This window comes from Oryctolagus cuniculus, chromosome 8 (genome assembly GCF_964237555.1).
Source record: "Oryctolagus cuniculus chromosome 8, mOryCun1.1, whole genome shotgun sequence".
NCBI classification, from domain to species: Eukaryota; Metazoa; Chordata; class Mammalia; order Lagomorpha; family Leporidae; genus Oryctolagus; species Oryctolagus cuniculus.
Window position 1 is genome coordinate 119,042,666 of NC_091439.1, and position 10,949 is coordinate 119,053,614.

The following is a 10,949-nucleotide window of genomic DNA, read 5'->3' on the forward strand; positions in this document are numbered from 1 at the left end:
GAAAACAGAGTAACCCTCTGTGTCCAGTCTGATGATGGAGGCCACCCTGTGTGTCCAGTCTGATGATAGAAGTCACCCTCTTTGTCCAGTCTGATGATGGAGGTCATCCTCTATGTCCAGTGTGATAACAGAGTAACCCTCTGTGTCCAGTCTGCTGATGGAAGTCACCCTCTTTGTCCAGTCTGATGATGGAGGCCACCCTCTGTGTCCAGTCTGATGATGGAAGTCACTCTCTGTGTCCAGTCTGATGATGGAGGTCATCCTCTATGTCCAAAGTGAAAACAGAGTAACCCTCTATGTCCAGTCTGATGATGGAGGTCACCCTCTTTGTCCATTCTGATGATGGAGGTCTCCCCCTGTGTCCAGTCTGCAAAGAGGTCCTGTCTGATGCAGCCACTGGACCCAGCTGCTGACTGACCACATCTGAGTATGCTGTTGGCTAACCAGGACCTGAGAAATTCTTCAGGTCAAATTGTTTGTGCTCCCCCCCAGATAAATAGGTAGACAAGAAAAAGAAGAGAGGGGACGTGGTAACTGTAAAGGAAGAGAAACTATAAAAAGTGATGATCAGGGGGCTGGCACTGTGGTGTAGAGTGTAAAGCTGCCACCGGCAGTGCTGGCATCCCATATGGGCACTAGTTCGAGTCCCAGCTGCTCCACTTCTGATCCAGCTCTCTGCTATGGCCTGGGAAAGCAGTGGAGGATGGCCAAAGTCCTTGGGGCCCTGCACCTGCATGGGAGACCTGGAAGAAGTTCCTGGCTTCAGGTCAGCTCAGCTTTGGTCACTGTGGCCAATTGGGAAGTGAACCAGTGGATCAAAGACCTCTCTCTCTCTCTCTCCTCTCTCTCTCTCTCTCTCTCTCTCACTCTGTCTCTGTCTCTGCCTCTCTGTAACTCTTTCAAGTAAATAAATCTTAGAAAATAAATTTTTAAAAAGTGACAAAGAGGGAGAGGTGGAATTAAATTATAGGGCCTGGATTAAATGCTGAGCAGTCAATCTACCGGAGCCCCAGGAGTGCAGACAATGCAGTAGGATCCATCCTCAGAAAGGAAGGCAGTGGCCGGCGCCGCGGCTCACTAGGCTAATCCTCCGCCTTGCAGCGCCAGCACACCGGGTTCTAGTCCTGGTCAGGGCACCGGGTTCTGTCCCGGTTGCATCTCTTCCAGGCCAGCTCTCTGCTGTGGCCAGGGAGTGCAGTGGAGGATGGCCCAAGTGCTTGGGCCCTGCACCCGCACGGGAGACCAGGAGAAGCACCTGGCTCCTGGCTTTGGATCAGCGCGATGCGCTGGCCGCAGTGCGCCAGCCGTGGCGGCCATTGGAGGGTGAACCAACGGCAAAGGAAGACCTTTCTCTCTCTGTCTCTCTCTTTTACTATCCACTCTGCCTGTCAAAAAAAAAAAAAAAAAAAAAAAAAAGAAGGCTGTGTGCTGCCACCTGCTGCTGCATGGGTGGCCTTGAGACCATCAGCCAAAGTCCAGTGCAGTTGCCCATTTCCAGGAGGCCTGGGCTCATCAGGTCACAGCAACAGGAGGTGGAATGGGGAGGCAGGTGCCGGACAGGACAGTGGACAGTGAGTGTTCAGTGGGGGCAGGATTTCAGTCTTAAAAGATTTCTGCAGATGGATCTGTCTGTTCTGTGTGTGCTGTTTTGTTTTACTTGTGATTTATTTAAAACAAAAGGGTTGGGGATAGCACTGTGGCATAGCGGGTAAAGCCACTGTGTATGGTGCTGGCATCCCATATGGGTGCTGGTTTGAGTCCCAGCTGCTCCACTTCTGATCCAGCTCTCTGCTATGGCCTGGGAAAGCAGAAGAAAGCCCAAGTCCTTTGGCCCCTGCACCCATGTGGGAGACCTGGAAGAAGCTCTTGGCTCCTGATTGGCCCAGCTCTGGCCGTTGCAGCCATCTGGGGAATAAACCAGTGGATTGAAGATCTCTCCCTCTCTTTCTCCCTCTCCCTCTGCATCTGCCTCTCTGTAACTCTGCATTTCAGATAAATAAATAAATCTTTAAAAATTATAGAAATACAAAAGAGTCAGGCTGTTGATGTGCCATAGCAAGTGAAGCTGCCTGTAACCCTGGTATCCCATATGGGTACTGGTCCGACACCAGGCTGATCCACTTTTGATCCAGCTCCCTGCTAATGCACCTGGAAAAGCAGTAGAAGATGGCCCAAGTGCTTGGGCCCCTGTGTCGCGTCCCTCGACCAGCAAGGAAGACACGACCCGAACTCTTCTTCAAGCAGTTTATTCAGGAACCTTGAACAAGCTTCTTCTTCCGCCTCCTTCCCTCTCCCACCCCTCTTATAGCCATCAGCACACCAATCAAAAGCAGCCAAGTGGCAAGGATTGATAGGTACAGCAATGTGGAAGCCAGAAGGGAGCTCAGCCATCTCCTTATTAGGAGTTGTTTGTTTCTCGCCAGTCCTTCCGGGAGAAAGGAGCCGGCGCCATCTTTAGGGCGCAGTGCAATGGCTCCCCACAGTTCCCCCTTTTTGTTTTAGAACCAGGCATCTAAGGATTACAGGAGAAGGTAGGGGTCTGTCCCCCACTGCCAGGCATCCACCTGGAACAGCATCCTTTTCGCGGGGGTGGGATCTGGGATGCCAACCCACATGCAGACAGACTTGCCTTCCAGAGAACGTAATGGCTCGTTCTCTCTGCAGTGCTTTGCCTCGCACCCTGCACCCATGCCTAGCATTCAAGGAAGGCCAGCCATGCTTGTGGCGATTGTCCAGCCTCAAGGGCATAAAAGGCTTGAGCTATCATGGCCAATTCCCGCCGATGAGCTGTCCTCATCCTGCACAAACACCACAGGCAAAATAACACAACAAGTAACAGCAACCCCGTCAAAGCTCCAAGTCCCGCCCACTCCTTCAGGCTGGAGACGGCTGTGCGGATCCAGGATGACAATCCAGATGCGAAGGAGACATCCACACGTGTGGAGTTGATGGTGACCACGGCAAGGCACAGTTGCTTCAAGGTGTAGTCAAATTCTGCGGACCAATTCTGCAAGAGCATCTGAGACAACTGTTTAGAGTAATTTGCTGCCTGAGTCATGTTATCGTACTGAACAGAGGTCACACACAACCCTGAAAATTTCCACTCACATTCTAGCTGAGCAAGCTGCCAGAGAGTATCCACCTGCTCCTGTACCAAATCCACACGCTGATTAACAATCATCAAGCCTCCCTTTATTTGTGCATTTAAGGATGTCTGAGTATCCAAAGCAGCAGCCACGGAGGCCGTTAAATTATTCAGGATATTAGCAGTTTGAACTGTCCCTGTGAGCACTATAGCAGCTGTTGTAGCGCCCACAGCTGCAATGGAAATGGCGGTTATAACGGCTGCAGTAACGATCCCAATCAGCAATGTTATCATAATGAAGATCGAGGGGCTGCTTTGTGACTTTGTCTGTTTGCCACACCAGTCGCTCAGGTAACCATTGAGAATATAGAAACATGTCCACATCCCCATATTAAAACAGGGTCAGGTCCATACCATTGAGAAGTTAGAGGGTCTTTCCACTTCACATAGACTTGTTGTCTTTTGGTTTCAGGATGCCAGTGACGATCAGCTGCAGTTTTCCCTTGATTATCCAGTATTAGAAAATTTAAAATGAAAAGAGCATGTGATAGCCATTTTTGTGGGGAATATGCCATGGTCCCGTATTCCCCCTTTTTTATTTTTTGTAAATAATTTTTTAATGTGGCATGTGCTCGTTCCACAATACCTTGTTCCTGGGGATTATAAGGAATCCCGGTGAAGAGAGATGTGGAAGTTAGTACAGAAGTGCTTAAAAGAGTTGGAAGTATACGCTGGGCCATTATTAGTTTTTATCTGTATAGGGGTTCCTAGAACAGCAAAGGCCTGAAGGCAATGAGAGATGTTTGGCAGCCTCGCCGCATTGCGGGGTGGCAAAAACAAAACCTGAACATGTATCTAAAGAAACATGTATGTATTTTAGTTTACCAAATTCAGAAAAATGGGTAACATCCATCTGCCAAAGCTGATTAGGCATAAAACCTCTAGGATTTACACCACAATAAGGGACCGGGAGAAATGTGACACAGGAAGGGCAGGATTTTACAATTTGCCTTGCCTGTTCCCGGGTGATTCCGTATCTTAATCGTAAGGTTTGGACATTGAGGTGATGCAAATCATGACCATGGGATGCTTCTTAGACTTTGTCAGTCTTTCTTTAAAGGATCTGGCTTCTGAGCCAGAGACTGGAGCAGCTAGAAAGAAACACGTTTATAACTGAAGTTTAGCATCATTTCACATCTTGGCACCACTTTTAATCTAAACAGCCCGATTGGTTATTATCTCTGCAAGATGAGAGATATATATCTTGACATCTCCAGGGGCCCTCTGGAGATACCAAAAGTCCAGAGAATTTAGAACTTTGATTTTCAGAAAGTCTGTTAAAGGTGCCAAGAGAACTTAGAGTATCTGGTCAAAATAGAATTCCTTAACATTTAGTCAGGGTGATTTTAACACTTTTAGACCAGATCTGATCATAATAATATTTAACATAACTTTTTAAGACTTAATACTTTTTATCAATCATAACTTAACAGACAGTAGAGTACACATTTACTTGGCAGAACATGAATTTTTAGGTAAACCAGAAATACAAAAACCTTGAACATAAGAGTTAGCACATGAAATTATCACATAACTCAGAACTATTTAACAGAGTTAAAAAGAGCTTACACGACCTAACTTTAGAAATGGCAGAGTAACTGATTAAGCAGACACTGTTAAAAAGAGATGTTACAGTTTTTGCAACAACAGATTTTAAGATTTACAATTGAGACCATTTCCAGATAATTAATAACATTAGTACACATTTTAAAAAATCCCATTGTTATAACAGAAGATCAGACTTCAACTTTAGGTTAGTGTAATTTTGGCATTAACATTTAACTTATAGAAAATTCTGTAAACAATGTTTTAAAATCATAAACTTTTTACAACTTTTCATGACTTGCTCACACCTTCTGAAACTTTATACCTGTAGTTACTTTTACAGTCTTGAATTATCATGTATGGACAACCTATGAGAATACATGCTGGCAAACTTAAAAGTCTCTCTTATCAAATTTAAGATGTTAAAAGTACACATAATACGTTTTCCATATTTTACTTAGCACCGATGCCTGGATAACTTAAAACACTGAGCTATTAATGAATACCACACCATTATCTGAATTAAAAGTCAAAATTACATTTCCATGCTTTTAAGTAACATAAGGATAACACCACTTGGGCAGCAACAGTCACTAGTGCATATTTACAACTTTGAAAAGATCTTCATCCTTAAGAGAAATAAGTTTAAAGCATATCAAAGACATGTAAATGTAAAACTGAGCAAGTGAACCAAAGGGCGTTTGCATTAACCCAATTTTCTGAACCAATCTGTATTGGCTTACTTGAATTAACAACATAAAGGCTTGTATACACAGAATTTACTCTCATTTTTATAAGACTACTCTAGCTGAAAAGCAAAAACATGAATACAACATAGATTTGACATCATTTACTACATTTTAATACACTTCGTACAATTTGAATTGACTCAAACAGCTGTTACTTTAACAAATTTAGAGTCCCATCCTTTGAGAGTTCCAGGGATCCGACTGCAAGCCCCAAAGTTGAAAGACTCAGTTTAGAATTTAAACTATCAGAGAGTCAAACCATTTTAGTCAAAAATTAGTACGTTTAACCAAGGCTGTGGACTAGATCTAATCAGAGTTAGGTAATCACTCAAACATTAAAGATATAACGTAAACAGCTTCATGGTGCAGTTTTTCCAATCAAGACTCATACTGGCAATAGAAAAATGCGAAACCTTCAAGACACATGAAAACTCTCATTAGATAAGTTAGCTACAGCAGCACAGAAAAGAATTGATTATCAGTGTATGAGCCCATTGCTTAAGTTTTTATTAACTGTAAAGAGAAAAACCCATCAAGTTGGAAAGGGTTATCGAATTAAGACTTTTCTCTAGGTCAAGATACCTGTGGAATTTTTCCTCTCTCTTTCTCCTGGCCTGTCGCGTCCCCCTTTTTGTTTTAAAAGATATTCTTTCAGTGTGCGGTGTGCTCGCTCAATTATGCCCTGGCCCTGAGGATTGTACGGCAATCCATGGACAAGTTGAACCTCCATTTTTTGGCAAAAGGTGGTAAAGGTTTGAGATGTATAGGCCGGGCCATTATCAGTTTTTAGCACCTGCGGTCTCCCCCAGGCGGCCCATGCATCCAGACAATGAGCAATCACCTGACGTTAGGGATGCAATTGGGCTAGAAGGTTTAATCGGTCCTGTGGTTTCCAATATCTTTAATGCGTTCACCACATATAAGGAATCTGACAACAAGTTAAAGGCAAAAGAGCACTGCTTAAGGACTTCAATAACTATTTTTAATTCCACAACTTGAGGTGAGCCTGGCTGAAACTGATGAAATACCGGGTCATTACCCTCTACCATATAAACCCCACAGCCTGTTTTTGACCCATCCGTAAATATATTTGGAGCACCTGGTAAGGGCTCAGCGGCTGTAATTTTTGGAAATCCTCATTTGCCGATTCAATTCCCGTACTTGCTTTATACCAGACTCTTTGTTATCGCCACACTCTTCAGACTCACTGCTGCTTTCTGAGCTACTTTCTGCACTAGTACTACTTACTAAAGAGGGGCTGCACAACTCGGAAAGATCGGGGTACAGTTTTTTCCTAGTTCTTTTCTGACTCTCCTTCAAAGTTTTCCCTTTTTCACTGGCAGCTCTCTCGGAGCGCTCTTCCTGAAGCTCCTCCAAGGCAGCTTGACCGCTCAGAATAGTTTCACTACACCGCTCATCCTCGAGGCATGCTCGCACTAACTTCCATATTGGTCTCACTCCCCTTTCGAGATTACCCTGTTCGAATGCAAAATCCAAATCCCTGCCTAGTTTGTCCCATGAAGGGATAGTAAGGCTTCCCGAAACCCCATACCAGGGTGCAATGGTATCACAGTTACGTAAAAACCTATGCAATGTACTAGGCTTAAGTTTCAAACCGTTTTCTCAAAGCAGTGCCAGAAAAATTGGATGGGACTGTGAATTACCCATCGTCAAAAATTGTACTCTTTCCCTGGCCACGGGTCAGAGTCCTTCTGCTTTTGTCGCAGAACTTCCTCTGCTTTAATCGCAGAGCTATCCTCCCGCTATTGTCGCAGGACTGCCCGCTCTTATCGCGGATCCCCACCTTATTTTCCTGGGGGACTTACCAGCGCTGCCCTGACTGCAGGAAGTTCTGAGTTCGCGTTTGAGATGGTTCCCCGTACGGGCCACCAGTTGTCGCGTCCCTCGACCAGCAAGGAAGACACGACCCAAACTCTTCTTCAAGCAGTTTATTCAGGAACCTTGAACAAGCTTCTTCTTCCACCTCCTTCCCTCTCCCATCCCTCTTACAGCCATCAGCACACCAATCAAAAGCAGCCAAGTGGCAAGGATTGATAGGTACAGCAATGTGGAAGCCAGAAGGGAGCTCAGCCATCTCCTTATTAGGAGTTGTTTGTTTCTCGCCAGTCCTTCCGGGAGAAAGGAGCCGGCGCCATCTTTAGGGCGTGGTGCAATGGCTCCCCACACCCCTGCACCCACCTAGGAGACCCAGATGAAGCTCCTGGCTCCTGGCTTTGGCCTGGCCTAGCTCTGGCTGTTTTTTGTTTGGGGGGTGACCCAGTGGATGAAAGACCTCTCTCTCTGCCCTCCCCACCCCCACCCCATTAACTCCGGCTTTCAAATAAAGAAAATAAATCTTTTTTAAAGCAAGAAAATAAATAAAATGAAAGGATTATAAATGGTCAAATCTAAGACTATGGATGCTGCAGTGAATCCGTGCTGGACCAGAGGGAAGGAAGAGTGTCTGGGCTCCACAGCCCCGCAGCTGAGTCACCTTGGACTGGTTACTCGGTTTCTCCAGGCTTTGTCTGTCAGGGTTGAAACACATTTTTCTTGAAGTTCATTTGCACTTTGAAAAGTGGATGTGTCCCTCTCTGTGGGTTAGAACTTGGCTGAAACACAGGTTCTGGTGGTGTGAGCAGGGGCGCAGTGCAGAAAGCAGTGGGCACCAAGAGGACGGCAGGAGTCCTTGAGGGCACAGCTGGGACAGCTGGAACAGAATAGGGAAGGAGAGGGTGCAAGCCAGGGGCTCCCCTTGCCTGCTTCTCTCGGGAGCAGCCACAAGGAGCCCCTGCTCCCCGACTTGCAGGAACTCTCCCGAGATCCTCAAACCTAGAATGCGTCCAAGGGCTTCCCCTCAGTTGGCGTGCGGCTGCGGTTTGCTGTGCAGTAGAAGCTCCTGCCCCCAGGGACCTTCTGCTGTTGCTGAGCAGCCTGGAGCTTCCCTGTGCTCAGCAGGCCGAGTGCCCGTGCTGACGGGGATTCTGTCCTTGACTCTGTGCTGTAGCCCAGACTGCTTACAAGGGTCCCAGGGCCTCCCAAAGCTGGGCAACGGTGGTGGTCCTTCCTGGGACCTCCAGCGCCTGATGCCAAGGAACCGTGTGCAGGTGCATGTGAGTAGTTGCTGGCAAAAAGGAGCTGGCCCAGCAGCAAGCTCGCCCCCGGCTGGGAGGGACCCATCCTCTGGGAACGGAGATGAAGCCCCTCACCTGCCTCCTGAGCACTCAGTTTGTGGTTTTCTGGGTGAGAAAGCTCCTGGATAGCTCCTTTCACTGATCCAGTTAGGAGCGAGGCTTGCTCCTTCTGGCCACGCCCCGCCAGTCATGGAAGCCTGGGCTCTGTACCTGGGTATGTGAAGAGGGAGAGTCAGTGGTGCTGAGGTCGGCCAGGACTGGCATAACTGAATAATTCGCAGCATTTGTCAGTCCCCTAACTGAACAGTGACTCACACTTCCTATGAATTTCTAACTAGGATGAATTATACCGATAATAAGTACCTTGTGGGGGGGGGCGGTCCAGACTTGGAAATGGCAGCTTTTCAAAGTCAGCGTCTGCTTCACCAAAAGTAGCAATGCTACTAGCAGTGGCAGGGAGGGTGACTTTCCCACTGCGAGCTTGGGGAGCAGCTGGGCCCCACGGGAGCGGCTGAAGCATGGGCTCTGTGGAGTCCCCAGGGCTTTGCTTCCTGACTGTACACACCATGACAAGGGATCCGAGGACTGGGTGGGTGGTGGTTAGTAGCTCTGGGTGCATGGAGGAGCCTATGGCGGCATCCCAACTATCTCTAATGATAACGAAGCAGGAGAGTGAAAATTTCTCAGCAACTCCAACCTGTACCCTGATCGAAATGTTCAAGTACAGAGTGACCACACAGATTCACCTGGCCAAGAAGGTGTCCAAGAGCAGGGCCTGGTCTCCGGAGAAGCCTTGCTGAAGGCCCCGACTCTGAAAAAATGAAACCGTCCTTCCTCTGTGGCCCAGATCCCAGGACCACAGAGTAGTGTCTTCCAGACACGCAGGTCCCAGCTCCACCCTGGACCGGCTGGGCCAGTGGCAGGAGAACTGACGCTGAGGTTGCCAGAGTGCTGAGATCATGTGGGCAGATCCCTGCTGTGTGTGGGAAAAATAAGTTCCTGGATTGCCCTCTGAGTGGGGGTCCCACACTTGGGCCAGTGGGCACAGAGTAGGAAGCACTGGCCCAATGGGAGCCAAGGTCCTGCAAGGCAAGCTGCACAGTTCTGTTTTCCAGATCTGGTCACTGAAACTCAGATGTGAAATAGGTTGATTTAGTGAGGCCAGTGTCTGCTAATAATCACTGATAGAATTTAAAAGGAGGGAACGATCCAACATGGGAAGCGGGATACACAGCAGACTCATGGAATGACAAATGCCCCAAACAGCACTCTGGCCTCAGAATCAGCCCTTAAGGCATTTAGATCCAGCTAAAAAGCCCATGAGAATATATCAGGCATGGAAAGCCAAGATACTGTGGCAAAAAAATGAACTAAATGAAAGATCTCTGTGAGTGAGATCCCAGCGGGAAAAACGAGCCATCAAAGAAGGAGGTACCTTTCTCTGAAGGGAGGAGAGAACTTCCACTTTGATTATGGCCTTGTCTAAGTAAGGTCGGAGTTTGTGAACACAAGAGGCTTCCATAGCCTTGGCAGCTCATGACAAGAGCCTCGGGTGATTACTGACGTCATAAATAAGAGTGTCAATTGTTAAATCAACAACAGGAGTCACTGTGCACTTACTCCCCATGTAGTATCTTTGTCCTTAATGTGTTGTACTATGAGAATTAATGGTATAACTAGTATTCAAACAGTACTTTATACTTTGTGTGTCTGTGTGGGTGCAAACTGTTGAAATCGTTACTTAGTATAGAGTTGATCTTCTGTATATAAAGATAATTAAAAATGACTCTTAATGAAGAATGGGATGGGAGAGGGAATAGGAGACGGGACGGTTTGCAGGTGGTTATGGGGGGAAGAACCACTATAATCCAAAAGTTGTATTTTTGAAATTTATATTTATTAAATAAAAGTTTTCTGTTAAAAAAATTGGTTGATTTAGTGAGATGCAAGCCCAGGCACACTTGGCTGCAGAGCCACCTGGCGCGGAGTATTCGGAAGCTCACTCAGTTCCTTCATATTTCACAGCACCAGCTGCATTCCCCAGGCCCTGTTACAGCCACTCCAGGGCTCTGCTGCTCCTCACGCCTCTCTTCCTGCTACATGGAAGTGTCTTCCTCCCATACCAGTGGGCGCCTTCCTCAAAGCCTAGAACTGGACCTGTTTATTTGGCTTCTTCAGTGCCTGGCACTAAGTAAAGACTTAAAATATTTGTGGCAGGGGCCGGCGCCGTGATGCAGTAGGTTAATCCTCTGCCTGTGGCACTGGCATCCCATATGGGCACCGGTTCTTGTCTTATTTATTCATTTGAAAGCAGAGTTACAGAGAGGCACAGAGAGAGAGAGAGAGAGAGAGAGAGAGAGAGAGAAAGTCTTCCAT

At 47.0% G+C, this 10,949-nt stretch overlaps 1 long non-coding RNA gene across 1 annotated transcript; it reads right to left on the reverse strand.

Moving 5' to 3' along the window:
* Positions 1-2,230: 2,230 nt before the first annotated feature.
* Positions 2,231-7,615, reverse strand: LOC138843404 (uncharacterized). The gene is made up of 2 exons (XR_011378088.1): positions 7,266-7,615; positions 2,231-5,852 (listed from the first exon to the last, which is right to left on the reverse strand). It is a non-coding gene; the product is annotated as an uncharacterized lncRNA (long non-coding RNA).
* Positions 7,616-10,949: the final 3,334 nt, after the last annotated feature.